Raw genomic sequence first — 14,916 nt, 5'->3', positions numbered from 1 at the left:
GGCTAATTGGCTTCTGGGAAAGCTGGCCTTGATGTGAGTACTGTATGTGTGTGCCCTGCGATGGACTGGCATCCCATCCAGGGTGTATCCTGCCTTGTGCCTGTTGCTGGGATAGGCTCTGGCTCCCCTGCAACCCCATACTGGGACAGGGGGATAGAAAATGGTTGGATTTTAATAATCGGTATAGATGGCAATGTTTTAAAACAGGGTGTCACGAATCCAGAACCTTGAAGGCCATAATCCAACAAGTCTTCCATCTCTCTTAAAATATCTTAATCTCTGTGGAGGTGTACGATGTATCCTATAATATGATTATTTTTTTGCAAAAAAACATAATATTATTTTACTCACTGAATCTACCATCAAAGGAGGTGTAAAAAATTGTATTTGAAGAAAAACTTCTAAAATTTCAGAAGGCTGCCATTTCTCCAGCAGTTTCTTTGCACCAGTGGTTTTCAGCACTGTCTTTCTAAACATTTTCCATGCCTGACATAGAGGAAGACAGAAAAACAAATCAGTGTAAATGCAGGTTTTAATGTTTTATATATTTTATGGCATTGGCATATTTATTTGCAAGAAAATCCCATTTAAAGACACAAATGAGCTATCTTAATTAATTAGGCTCAGAAATAAACCAGAAAACAATGTATTCATTTTCAGTGGCCAGTATGGTCTCTTCTATTTAGTAAAAATGATCCTGTACACTTTAAGTGATACTTAAAGTAATAATTAACATGAACTAGGTAAAAATCTCTCCTCATTGGTACATAGGTCTCAATTTTCTGTTCAGCAACATAACAAATCCATGGTAGAGAGCTGTTTTTGTAGGGGGATACAGGAAACTAAATATATAACACTGGACATGAAATGACAGCACATGTAGAGGCACAAATCATACTGAGGTTCTTAAGTTTAATTTGGCCCTGGAGGTCCTGGAGTCCATTGTGTCAACAGCAGCACTAAACAAATCTCCCTTTTATTTTCCTGACAATGCAGTTCAGAAGTGATAAAACAGTCTTTGCATTCAAAGAGACCTTGTCTCAGTAGCCTGGTTTGTCACTGCAATGAAAGTATCTCACTAGCCCCAGGTCATAAGTGTGGAGCATAATGTTTGACCCTCTCCTTGCCAGCTACCCCTTCTTCTTCCACTTTGCTCTGCCTTAATTAAACTCTCTGTTTAAACGCAAATTTCAAACTTAGCATCCATACCAAGTCCTTCCATTACTAGATATTTGTCATTAAGTAATACATATAGTACTATATGAGTAGAATTATATACATTCCCTGGAAGTTTTTCTGACCATTTCCAGAACATATGATGGTAGAGATGGGCAACTCCAAACTGTTGATGCAGAACCATAAGGCCGGCAGTGTAGTGCAGTGGTTTAGCATTGCGGCCTCGCAGCACAGGGGCCCTGAGTTCAATTCCTGGGGTGCTATCTGTGTGGAGTTTGTATATTTCCCCATGTTTGTGTGGGTTTCCTCTGGGTGCACCACTTTCCTCCCATAGTCCAAAGAGGTACTGACAGACCAATTAGGCTTCTGGGACACATGTCCCTGGTGTGTGCCCGGCGATGGACTGGCATCCCTTCCAGGGTGTATCCTGCCCTGAGCCTGTTGCCTGCCAGGATAGACTCCGGCCCCCCTGAAATGGAGACAGAGAGCTGGGCTTTCAGTGAAAGCCACATGGTACCGATTTTCCACTGGATTCATGATTCATGATTTCTTGAAACATATCCAAGAAAATTATTATTGATAGGCATTGGCTAAATAGTGGAGGAACTCTGTGTGCTCAGTCCACTCAGCTCAGTTAGTATAGCACTCAAAGTAAAAGCACTTTAGCCTTGATTTAGTAGATTTTCTTGCTATCCAGAAGAGTTGTTACCCTACACATGCTGCCCAGACACTAAAAAAAAAAACTTCAAAAGGTGGATTCAGCGGTTCTGGTATCAGTCCAAAACCTTTCTTCCTCTTTAAGCATATCCAGCGGTCCTTGTGCCAAGAGACAGTCTGCAAATGGGATGATCCTGATACTTTTCAGGCCAAGAGACAGCGCTAGTGGAGCTGGGAAGAGTCTGCCGACTGCTCTTTTATAGTATGTTTACTCAAAACCCTTATCATCTATTTCAAGCTTGATAAGAAGATGCAACCTAACCAATGGTTAAAATGAGCATTGGTTGTCTTACTATGAATGCCATGCTTCAAAGCCTAACTCACACAAGATCGGCATTCAACCTATTTCTCTTGTTATTTTATAAGGCAACGGTCTCCCAGTGTCAGATCATAGTAGAGAGACAGAAGTTTGTTAGCTGAATCAAGTTCACCAAGAGGGAATTTGTGAGACTAGAGTATTAGAGCTACTACTAAAATGACCTAGAGTATCACCTATACTGTACTTTTGTATTTGTTTTTAAATTTAATGTACGATTGTCACTGTGACCTTCATTGTATTGAATATTAGTTGTTTCAGTAGTTCGGTTAAATCCTAATAAGTGCGAGAGAGAGATGAATATGTACCGTATAAAGTATTTGACTCAGCTGCCCAACCCCCCCCACTGTTGTGAGGAGTGATCTGGCAAGGGTGTACTGTATATGGGGGTGGGGGAATGTGAGAGAGATACTCGAAAGGAAGTCCTGGGTGCGAGACTTATACAGTATATGTAGGTGAGTGGAAGTGTACAAGATTAGAATCTACCCTTCTCCCCGAATGCCTATTATAACTTTAGTTACACAACTAAACCCAGTTTGTGCACAACTTACCCAGGAGGAAGAATGCTTGTATCTTTACACCTGGAAGCTTTACTAATCTGTGCGCAACACAACTCGGAAGGAGAGAGTATCTCTCTTTACTAGGGAGCCCAATCAGATCTCCCTCTAGATAGAAGACTGAAACTGAAAACGCTGAAACATGCCGACAAGCACGTCTGTCAATACCCACGATCCGAAAACAAAATGTCAAGAAGGGGTGCATGTTGGTACAGGTGGTACCTCTGACAGTGAATAGCCCAGTCCCTTCTCCTCCGGGGCCCGGACAAAAGGAGGAGACAGAGAACAAATGGAGCTGTCAGGCAGGCACTTAGCCTCTCTTCCTCTACACCCGGAACACAGGTGCTAAGTGACACACTGAACAATGCAGCCAGCGCCAGTGGCCTGCAGACACACAGCTACAGTGACTCACCAGGCGGGCCAGAGCCGGGCCTCTCTGGGGTTCTGCATCAGTAACCATCACAGTGCCCGTTTCAGAGAGGAAAACACACCTAGAGCCTGTTTCCTCCAGCCCCCCCACCGTCTCAGTGCCACCACTCTTGATTTTTTTCTTTCTTCCAAGTCTAATGACGACCAGTGGAAAAAGTTTTAGAATTAATCGGAATTTCTTTAGCCTTCCTGCCAGGCCTTGATTGGCTCAGGACAATCCTGCGGGTTAGAAAACCAGCCCTGAAAGCAACATACAATTGAGGTTACGCTTGGTCTGGACACACAAACATCCATCCATTTTTCTAACTGCTTTATCCAATACAGAGTCACGGGGGAGCTGGAGACATGGCAGTGCACACCCTTGATGTGATCACAGGGCACACACAGACGCCAACACACACACACTCACAACAGGGCTTTATTGACCAGAAGCCTGTTAACCTACCACTACTGTCTGTTTTTGGACTGTGGGAGAAAACAGAAACTCCTGGAGAAAACCCGAGTGAGCATGGGGAGAACATACAAACTCCACACAGACAGCACCACAGGAATAAAACCAGGACCCCAGTTTTGTGAGGAAGCAATGCAGACCACTGTACCACTGTGCGGCCCTGAACACACACGTGTTCCCAAATCAAGAATTAATTTGATCATATCATGCCTTGCTGGGCTTTTATGTACATATATACTGAATATATACATCCCACATTGCTTCTGAAAGTTGTTGAAGGATTAAAATAAAACAGAATTCCACAAAACAGACATAAAGAGAAAAGTATCAGCCTTTCGAGGTATTGTGTAAGAGACCAACAAGGACATTCAGATTTTTTCTTCCCAGTCTTCACAAAGATAATATACAGCCTCCAAAAGTGATGTGGTCAGGTTAAAATCATTTTTTCCTCGTATCTGTATTTGACTAATGTCTTGACAGACAACCTGTGCTCTGAGTTTATCTGGAGTCTTTTCAGCTGGGTCAACATGTTTTCCTTTGATGTCTGCCAGGTTTCCCATCAGTGTCCCTATTTGTACAGGTTTATCCTCAAAACGGAACCAGAGGAACGGAGGTCCAGATTCTTTTTTTGGCACCAGTGTCCCAAAAGGCCTAGGAGTTGTGATGTGCCAGATGAAAGCATCAGGGAGCTTGAATTCATCTAAAGGAAGTGGATGATATCTTCTGTGGTGTGGAGGTGTACAGTATGTCCTGTGTTGTGCAGGCCAGGTGTCTCTGATGTCTCTCTCTCTGCAATTCACAGGCAAAATACACTCAGAGGACAAGACAGGCCCAAGCTCTCTTAGAATGCTTGTCAGTGCAAGGGCATCACCGGGTTTCTGATAGGACTGGCAAATTAAACAGGTTGTTGTGCATAAAGAGCAAGGGTGTTAAAAAGCTAGCTTGTCCTTTCTAATGATTGTGCTATGAAAAGTGCACAATGTCAATACCATTGTGTCGAAGGTCTTGCTACACAGTTGCATAAAGCTTTTCACTGTCCACTGAACTCCCTATATGATTTTGCATTCAGGTATAAAACACTGAACCTAAAGAGGCTGCTTATGAGAATGACATTTTATATGGACTAGATTAGCCTTTCTAATTAGAATATTTGTGTAAATAGGTCATTTACATCTTAGCAACAATATGGGGAAGCAATAAAAAGGCAAATAGTATGTTAGGATATAAATCCATCAATCCATTCTCTAAGCATGTTTTCCAATTCAGGGTCACGGGGGAGCCAGGACCTATCCCAGCAAGCAACAGGAGCAGGGTGGGGTTCACCAGTCTATCACAGGGCACACACAGACACAAACACACACATGCACACACTCACAACAGAGCTCATTTTCCCAGAAGCTAATTAACTTACCGGGGAAACAGAAACACCTAGAGGAAACCTATGCAAACACTCCTTGTACCCCACATCCAGAAGCAAATTCAAGGCTCCAGAGCTATGAGGCAGAAAGGCTAACAACTGCACTACTGTGTCACCCACTGTAGTTGAAAATGTAGAGTTTAAATCTAGGTATGGTATTTTTAAAAAGTGGAATGTGCTACTAAGATTTCACTTGCCATACTGTGTACATTTGTGGTCGCTACATTTGAAAAAATATATTGCTGCTCTAGACTCAGTCCAGAGAACAGCAACAAGATACATCCCTTAACTTCAAATGACGTCCTATTCTGACAGGCTGAAAATCAATTCAAGTTTTCAAAATCCTCAAATGCATTAACAAAGTCAGCCCAAAGTCAAATGAGCTTCTGCAGAGGGAACTATGGGGAAGAGCATTTTGAACCAAGAGAAGGTGATTCTTCATTTAGAGAGTGTCAGGGGTATGGAACAAGCTACTGTCATGTTGTTAAAGGAGGCACTCTGACTTCTTTCAAGACATGGCTGAATGAGCTTTTCAGATCACTTAACTACTAGCAACCAAAAGAGTTACATACTGTAGGCCAGATCGCCTCCTCTCCTCTGAAACTTTATGCTTTTGTTTCAGAATAAATTAAGTGTCTTAATAAATAATGAAGTGTCTTATTTTTAGACATGCAGTGGGCAATGAAGTGGTAATCCACTGCTGGAACACATTGTTTTCCACCTCTGCCTCTTGCTAAGAGACGTTCCACTGGATTTCTTCAGAGCAGAATGATGTGTTTGTAGAGACACCTTTGACAAGATGAGCTTTTCGAAATAAAAGTAATTTGTTTTATGCAAAAGGTGTGAGACAAAAATGTGTTGTGTCTGGTTTCATACAAAATGAATGCGATCATTTACTGCTAAAAAGAGGAGTCTTTCATCCGTTTAATTTTAAAAGTTCCTTGAAAAAACAGCATGTTAATCTGAGCACGTTTATTTATTACTTATAGCGCAGGCCATACTGGAGACACTAGATACCTATATACTGTATATGCAAAGGGCACTGAGTTAAATTGAACACCACTGTATGAAATAAGGTATTTCTGTTGCTTTCCTGCCTTTATGTTATTTTAGAAAATCCTGAGGAGTCCACTCAGAAACTGGGTTTAAATTTTAATTTGGTTGTGTTTTTTTAATGAACACCTTAAAACAAATTCTAAGGTAACCCAGATATATTGTTTCTTTTTTCAAAAGCTGAAACAGCTTTCAAAAGCCAAATTAGACAAACCCCCTGTTATAGTTGCTCCCTGAAATATGTACCGAAGGGACAAAGAACATTTCAGAAAAGCACCTTTTCTGCTGATAATACAGTCTCTGACGTTGTTTCCGCAGGAAAGCTGCGTGCTTTCGTGAGAAACTGTTTATCTGGACCTGCTGCCAATAGCAGAAAACATAGCATCGGAGAATGTTATTCCCCGAGAGATATTCCAGTACAAATATTATTTTTTAATAAGGCAAATATTGCACTGTGTACTTAAGGTGATACTGGTTCACAATAACTCGCCTCATGCCCCAGCCCTTTCTAGGATAAGAGACTTACTGATAGTGGAAGGATAAACTGTCTCAACCTTCCAACAAATAACAGCATTTTTAAAGGCAGTGGTTGAAAACTGTGAACTGTTATTGCAAAGTCTACTCCTCTCAGACAAGTGGCTTCACGTTTTATGGGGCTCACTGTAAATCATGGATCCTCACCCTACAAACTAAGGGTGAAAGAAACGCTTGCTGGGTAAGTGGAAATAACTGAGTTTTTACACAGCCCTTATCTGCAGAGCTCCAAACAAGCCAAGTCCCTGATATCAGAGGGCACACACTTTTACAGGGAATCTGGGAGTCTGTTAAAAAAGCAACGAGAGTACAAGGACCAACCATAACAAGAGGAACAAACGGTACTTCTCACCAAACAGATTCAAAACAATATGAAACACAGAAAAGGTCACAGCTATGTGAAAGTCTGTGCCAGATACAGAGGCGGTTTGCTTAGTCTGGAGTCTAACAAAATGTCAGCAAAATACACAGAACACAGTCCCTGGGCTTTTTTCAGTGAATTAGTATAGCTATAATGCACTTCATTTTCAGCTCTTGTCACTAGGCTGCCTTTATTCAGCTGTCTTTGAGTGATGTACATTTCATTTAATAATAAATGCCCCTGTTAAGAGCAAAAGAAATTGAAGAAGTATATTTTTGTGAAATAGCTTAAGTTTTTTTTTAACTTTCGTTGCACCTGCTTGATATAACCGTATAATATGTGGGGGATTTTCATACTTATTAAATTAATAAAAGAAAAATCTGTCCATTTTAAAATGGCATCATCCAGTTCAGTGTCATGGAAGAGCCAGAGCCTACCCAGCAAGCAATGGACACAAGGCGGGGTACACCCTGGATGAGGATGGTGGTCCATTGCGGGGTACACACAGACACAAACACACACTCACTCCAGGCCTAATTTTCCAGAAGCCAATGAACCTACCAGTATGTCTTTGGACCGTGGGAGCAAATCAGAGCACCTGGAGGAAACCCACTCAAAAACAGGGAGAACATATAATCGCCATGCAGATAGCACCCCAGTCTGGAATTGAACCCAGGACCCCAACACTGAGAGGCCGCAATGATTACCACTGTGCCACTATAGTAAAAGATATCTAATAAATAAAAAGAAAAAAATCTTCTTAAGCTTGGAATTTAAAAGAAGTAAAGAACTCCTGAATCATGTAGCTGTGCAGAAATAAAACAATGATCTCCACTCTGAGCAGTACGACCTTTCCCTCACGGCACGGCACGGTGTCATACACACCTCTCTGTGTTAAGGCTGTCTTCTCAATATGATTTCTCAATACATACAAGGCTGTTGTATGGCTCTAAGTACAAAAAAAGGCTCTTATATACAGCATTACACTTGCAGATTCCTATGGTTTTGGTTCAAAGTCTTAAGGATGTGAAACACTAGATTGGGCTATTTTAATGGGTTATTTTCAATTTGTCCACACAGGTAAAATATATAACTTTTTTTTTTTCAAAACCAAAAATCTAAGCATAAATATAACAAATAACATACGTAACACTGTGAAACGAACAAAATATAAACTTTGAAACTCAAAAAGCAAATACGTTCCGGCAGCAGTCTCAGAAATACGGTTTTGGAGTCTTCTTCTGAAGCACAGCTATTTTAAGAAGAAACCAAAACTGTTACCAACATGTTGACATTTTTTCTGCTGTAAAACCAATTTAACATACAAAAATATTCACTTCAGGGCAGGGGAATAACACAATGTGGACATGAAAAGCCCATGACTGAGAAACAAACTTATTTTTGTGTACACCAATATATCTTCTCGGAAGTACTTTGGGACAAGAGAAGATAGGTTCAAGTTTATATTTAATAATTCAGTCTGAAATCAGTTTTTACTCAGTGATAACTTGATCAACACATCCAGACTCCAGAGGGCTCCTAGAAACTGACACTACAATACAATGGAAAGGATTGTGTGACTCAAGGATGTGGATCAAAACAACCATGTGAAAATCTACCAAACCTGCCTAATGATTTACTCTCCTAAACAATAGTGATCTTTAATTCTCTTTTCCTTTGGCTATAATAATATATTGAGCATAGTCTTTGGCATACATTTTTGATCAACTACTACAGAGTCACTCAATAGGAACACAGTTTTACATACCCAGAAGGACAGAGCGTAGAGAGGTTCATTAAGCTGCTCAGCCAATTAACACAGAATCTATGTCCGAACCGAGGTGTGAACTGAAATTATCTCTCTCACAAACCTTTCACCTGAATCACTGAGACACAGTGTACATGGACCTTGTGTCTTCTGTTAACCATGCCAATCTTATCAAATCATTTAAGTGACCTTAATAAACAAGCTCACATTGAATGTGCAGCAATTGTACACTAAACAGATTATCCAATGACCTAAAGATTTCTTATAAGAGAGGTTAGGAAAACTGATTTAAAAAAAACTTAGATGTGTCAGGAAAAGCATGCTGGGTTGTTGTTTGCAAGTCAGAAAAAGCATGCTGGGTTGTTGTTTGCAAGTGAAAAGCCCAGTACCTCAGTATGCAAAAATATCTTTACATGTTAGAAGAAAATCAGTATAGTGCTACGCCTCCTGCCCTTGCTATTAGAACATTTATCAGTTAAATAAGATTAAACAATGTGCAAATTGAAAGTGGATTAACACTGAAAAGATATACAGTTCAGATTTTCCTTAATGAAAATAAGAAGTACTATATATTTTCTTAAATTTATGTGGCAAAGCCCTGACTATAAAACTGCTTGCTCAGCGTTTTTTTAGTCTCCTGAGCTTTCAACTGTTTTGAGTCCTAAGGTAAAACACTTACAGTGTCAAGGACTTGCAAGCTTTCCATCAATAAAGAATAAGGGAGGGTGTCTGGGGGCAGCATGAAGGGGCAGTGACTAGCACTGCTGTCTCACAGTGCTGGGGCTCTGGGTTCAATTGGTCAGGTACTAAATGTGTGAAGTTTGTACAGTATGTTCTCGCCACGTCTGCATGGATTTCCTGCAGGTGCTCTGATTGTCTCCCACAGTCTAAAGACATGCTGGTAGGTTAGTGGGGCTTTGGTCACATTAGCCCTGGCGTGAATGTGTGTGAGTCTGTGTTCGTGTCTGTACAGTATGTCTGTCCTGCGATAGACTGGCATTGTTCAGGGTGTACCCTGCCTCATGCCCATTGCTTGCCAGGTTAGGCTCTAGCTCCCCTGCAACCCCATACTGGATAAAGAGGATTAGAAAATGTGTGGATGGAGGGGAGGTGAGAGATATGGTCTTGTTACCAGAGGCATCACAAAGCCCTGATTTCCACAACTAAGAAGCAAAATTATAATTGTAGCAATAAAACATTCCATAAAGCAGCCCCAAAAAATTATCAACTGATTAAGATCAGAAAAAGTGATAGAGGCTTACCACAGTACTTGCTTCAATTAAGTAATTAATTCTCAGCTGAAGTGAGAGCCATGGTGTATTTTATGAGACCCTGGGGTGTAGGGTCCATTAGGAGGTGTGCACAATCTGAGATGATAGTCGAAATGGTTGACATGACAGTATACCAACACACAACAATATCAAGCGCTCACTTCAAGGTTCTGAATTTGGTACTGAGAGTTCTCCTGTTTCTTCTGCATTTGCAGATGCATTCTTCTGGTTTGGGGTTTTCAGCATAAGGCCTTTGGACAGTGGAGAAAACAAAAAAGCAAAAAAGTGTTGAGGTTTGGAGAAAGATCCAATTATGAAAATATAGATACATTTTGCAAATCAAATTGGACACCCTCTCTCCCAACACACACACACACACATTGGGTCAAACACTCTGTGTAAGCCAAAATTGTTTTGGTTACCTTTTCTCTCATACTAATAAAGGAAACCACGCAAATGTACACAACATGACACTTTCCTCTTTTTTTGCAAACGAAACACTTCTATAACAGTTTTCAATACATATAATACAAGTGTGACTCTGTTACACACACCACACAATGTGGGTGATTATCACAGCCACATGACTGTGATACGAGTATCAGCCTTGCTCATGAGCGTCTTCATCTGGACCTGCGTGACAAGTCCACTCTACCAGTTACTTGTGTGCCTGGGTCTCTTCTCTTTCATGCACTTCAAGCTGTGACGGGTTTATATTATTGTAAAGTCAAGGGTTTTCAATCTAATATAAAGGGGCTGTGTGCTATTATAAAACAAGATTGAATGCTCTCATAACGTAGGACTAGGCCCAAGCCCTTTAGGTATTAAATACTTTCCTGTCAGCTGCAGTTGACTCGGATGAAAATGAATCCTCTGTGTCCCACCTGATCACTTTCCACCTCTAAATAGCCACCACATGGCTAATAAGTAAGAAATCAGAGGAATGAGCTTCAAGCAAATGGTACAAATGTTCCTGGCCAGGAAGAAAGCTTTCACGTTACTTCCCACCCCTCAAGGTGTCATTAATCAACCAAACGAGGAAAAGAAAAGCTTTTCAGATAACTAGGGCCAGCAACTCCTGGAGTAATGAAAGCATAGCAACACATAAGGTCTTTTTCTGCTGGGTCTTTAACTTACTGACCATCAAGACTCTTATAAAAGCCATTTGTTCGTAAAATAAGCAGTCTTACCCCCTGCCTTTTACCCCCCAATACCCTCCCTTTCTCTGTCTCACAACCAAGGATGTGAGCTTTGTAACATAAAAGCATTTCCTCTCACAAAGCTGTGCCTGGCTGAACTATAAGCCACACTCATCTGGCTGTTTTGGTTACAATATCATATTTTTCCTCTTCATTAGCCTGGACAGCTATTTCCCTACAGACTTTTTACAAGGATGTTTCAGAGTCTATCAATGTTTGTTTTATTTGAAATACAAGCAACGGTTGGTGAGATCTATACCAAGACAATTCACTTGTAACTAGGACATGAAGCTGACAGACATTGATTTGACAAAGAAAATAAACTTCCGCGGTAAATAAAACCTGGAAACACCAAACAGAATCAATGAAATGTCAATCCATGATCCTCTTGCGGTCATAACAGGACAGAGACTTATTCAAAGAAAGAGAACTAAAAATAAACACTTCCCGGAGACAAATCACGGAGTGAAGGCCAGGATTAAGAGGACATTGTTCATATAAACAGCACTGAAGCCTCTGCAAAGCTTCCTGCTGAAGGTGAGAGGTCTGAGCTCACTGTTAGTTTTTCTTGTATTAACCCTCAGTGTGGTGTACTCTGATTTGGTAAACTGTCTGAAACAAGCTGTGGAATGAATTGTAAATAAACTGAAGTAAAGAAGACCTTTAAGTTAGGGAGGAAACAAAGGCTAAACACACTAGATCTTCTAAAGGTTTCTTCTCTCTTCAGAAAGAACTGTCAAAAAGCTTCATGAAAAGTGAGAAATTTTGTTGCTGTTTGTGTGTCAGTGAATTCCCAGTCAGACCAGAAGAGGAAACGCACTGTGTTACTCTGGGCATAATCCATTAACCTTTCTGTTGAAATGAGCTCTGTGTGATGTTTGTGAGTTCTTAGGCCTCGACCAGGCAAAACAGACCATGTAGCTGAAGGAATGTTCTCTGGAGGTCAAAGACCTGCAGCATTAAACAACCTGAAAACCTTGTTTCCTAGGTAACACACCAGGTAGAAACATATCAGGCCCTGGCTTGAAAATATATAATTTTGATATGAACATCACCATCCTATGACAGAATAGGTTTAAAAGTTGTTTTTTTATTGTTAAAAGGAACAGAGCAGCTGATGAAGGGGGGGGGGGGGAATATATTTGGATTTGTCATCTACTCCAGTTACACCTCACGAGACAGAAAAATACGGCCACGCTCCACTAAATACCGTGCTACGGGAACAGATGCAAGCAGGTCATGGCCTCTCCAGCAGGAAGTAGGCTGCCAGCGCTCCAGTACAGACAGGAGGTGCCATCTTGGGTTACTGTCAGAGAGAGGTGCAGCTGTTGAAATGCAATTACCTGTCTGACTACGAGAACACCAAAAACTGGGCAGTGAGATTGGAGAGCTGATCTAGAGTTTTGACCAATTTCTGGTGCAGGCCAAGTGAACATAAAAAGACAGAGTTTTGTGACGACGACATATTTTTCTTTAGGAACCGCTGTTACACTGGCAAAATATGACAGGTACTGTACTACTTTTTCAAAGCATTTCTGTCTTCCTCCTGCAACGTGACACTGTTCCAGCAGGCATTTGAGCATTTACTGCCTTTTCCTGGCACAGTGGGGATTATCTCCAGTCAGTGACGGAACAATGTCTTGGAGCATGAGAACGCTTGTTTTTGACTCATTTGCTTTTGAGGTCCACATTTGTGTTATTTCCCTGCCCTGAAGTGGATATTTTTATATGTTAAATTGCTTCAAAAGAGAAATAATATCAACATGTTAGTCACAGCTCTGGTTTGTCCTTAAAATAGCCATACTTCACAAAAACACACTCAAACAGCACATTTCTAAAACAGCTGGTTAGGCGTTATTGCATCCACATAAATGTCTTTGTTACATCCATATAGTCATATATACTATTTGTGTATTTGTTATACATATATTTTTCTTTTCAAAATTAATTGTGAATGATGTATTTCAGCTGTGTACATAAATTGAAAGTGACCAAAAAAAATAGTCCACTCCAGTGTTTCACATCCTTAAGGCTTTGAAACAAAACCTTAAGGATCTGCCAGTGTAACACTATGTACAAGAGGCTTTCTGTATTGAGAAGATAGCCTTGGCACAGAGAGACGTATAGGACACAACACAAAGCACAGAGAGAATGAGGCACAAACACTGCAGTTTCTGGCTCACCTGTTCTTGGGTTGGTATGAAAGCCTGAAGTAAAAAAATAATGTATGCAATGAAATATCCTTCCTGCAGCTGAGTTAAATGATACAGACACTTTATTATAAACACAGACAGGGTACCAATAAAAGTGTCATTGACCTTGTCAGAGTTCATCAAGAGCTTTTAGTCCTGGCTGCTCCCATGCACAGTCAAATTCCTTTAAGAACACATTTTCACAAGCTCTGTAAATTTAATATCCAGAGAATACGTGTGTTTCTCCACTACAGAAATAAACACAGCTTTATTCCCTGTGGAGCCACGTCCCCAACCTGTGAGTTAGAAGGTGAAAAATGAGAAACAGGTGTGTGAGATGCGCAGCTCTCGGGGCTTATCTCAGGCTTTTTACAACAGAAAGCTTCTGTTATTCATTGAGGGAAGAATCCTGGCACTTTCAGGATGAATTCACAGATCATGTCACGCTGTATACTTCAGACAAACTCCAAACATCCACTTGCAGACATGCAAGTATCCGTTGCAGAAAGGAACTGGTACCGCCGGTATCTGAAACATGTTGTTCCAATTAAAAATTCCTTCCAAAACCCTATGTCTCTGTCAAATGGGTCTTGTGCCTTTAATATGTGAAGAACTTCCTTTCTCAAACTTCTTTGCTCTGCAACAGTACCACCTGAACTCTGGCCCCTTGCTTCACATAAGGCACACTTCAGCAATTACACAATCACTCCTCATGATCTCATGGTCTGGGACCTTCAGGAGGGAGACCCTCAAAGAGATTCCTTTGAAACAGAAGCTGGACATTAACTGCTGTTCCTTGCTTTAAATCAGGCAGTTGGACCACGCAGGCTATATTGTGCTTTTCTAGAGAAGCTATATTCTGCCAGATAGGTTAGCAAACAAGGTGGCCAGAGGGATCCAGCAGGACTGATAAGAGATCATGATAGTGGCAATTTCAACACATGACCACGTTTCACACAACTGTAGGCCTGGCCTTCTGACCGAAACAAGGAAAACCCATGACTACAGTGAAGCAGAAGATACAAAAGTGGTTTATTTTCATTAGCAGGTCAATTGGCAGGCGTTATCCACAGAGAAAGGATTCTCAGCCACTGCCACTCAGAGAAGAGCCCCAAGCATTCCTGGTTTCATAAAAGTATTCAGGTCAGATTGATATGACGAGCTACAAGACCCGCAGCCTTCAATAGTTAGGCCACAGTTTCACAACGTAACAGCTTGGAAAATCCATACAAGTCAGTGCTTGCACTCTTCAGGGCTGAAATTGACCATCTGTGGTCTGACTTGTTTGAAATCTCAAAGACCCAAGTTAAAAAGGTCAAACTAACTCCTTGCCTTCTTTCCCCTTCCAGCAGACACCAAAGGTTTCTTACTGGCTTGGCTCTGCAAGATGTCTGCAGCTTATGTAGATGAGAGCTCAAGAGAAAGCTCTACCTGGCTCTGTGTCCTGAGAACTCTCACACTGGCATGCTGCACTG

This window comes from Atractosteus spatula, chromosome 14 (assembly GCF_055471065.1).
Source record: "Atractosteus spatula isolate fAtrSpa1 chromosome 14, fAtrSpa1.hap1, whole genome shotgun sequence".
In the NCBI taxonomy this organism is placed as follows: Eukaryota; Metazoa; Chordata; class Actinopteri; order Semionotiformes; family Lepisosteidae; genus Atractosteus; species Atractosteus spatula.
The sequence above is the reverse complement of the archived record's forward strand: the minus strand, read 5'-3'. Positions refer to the sequence as shown.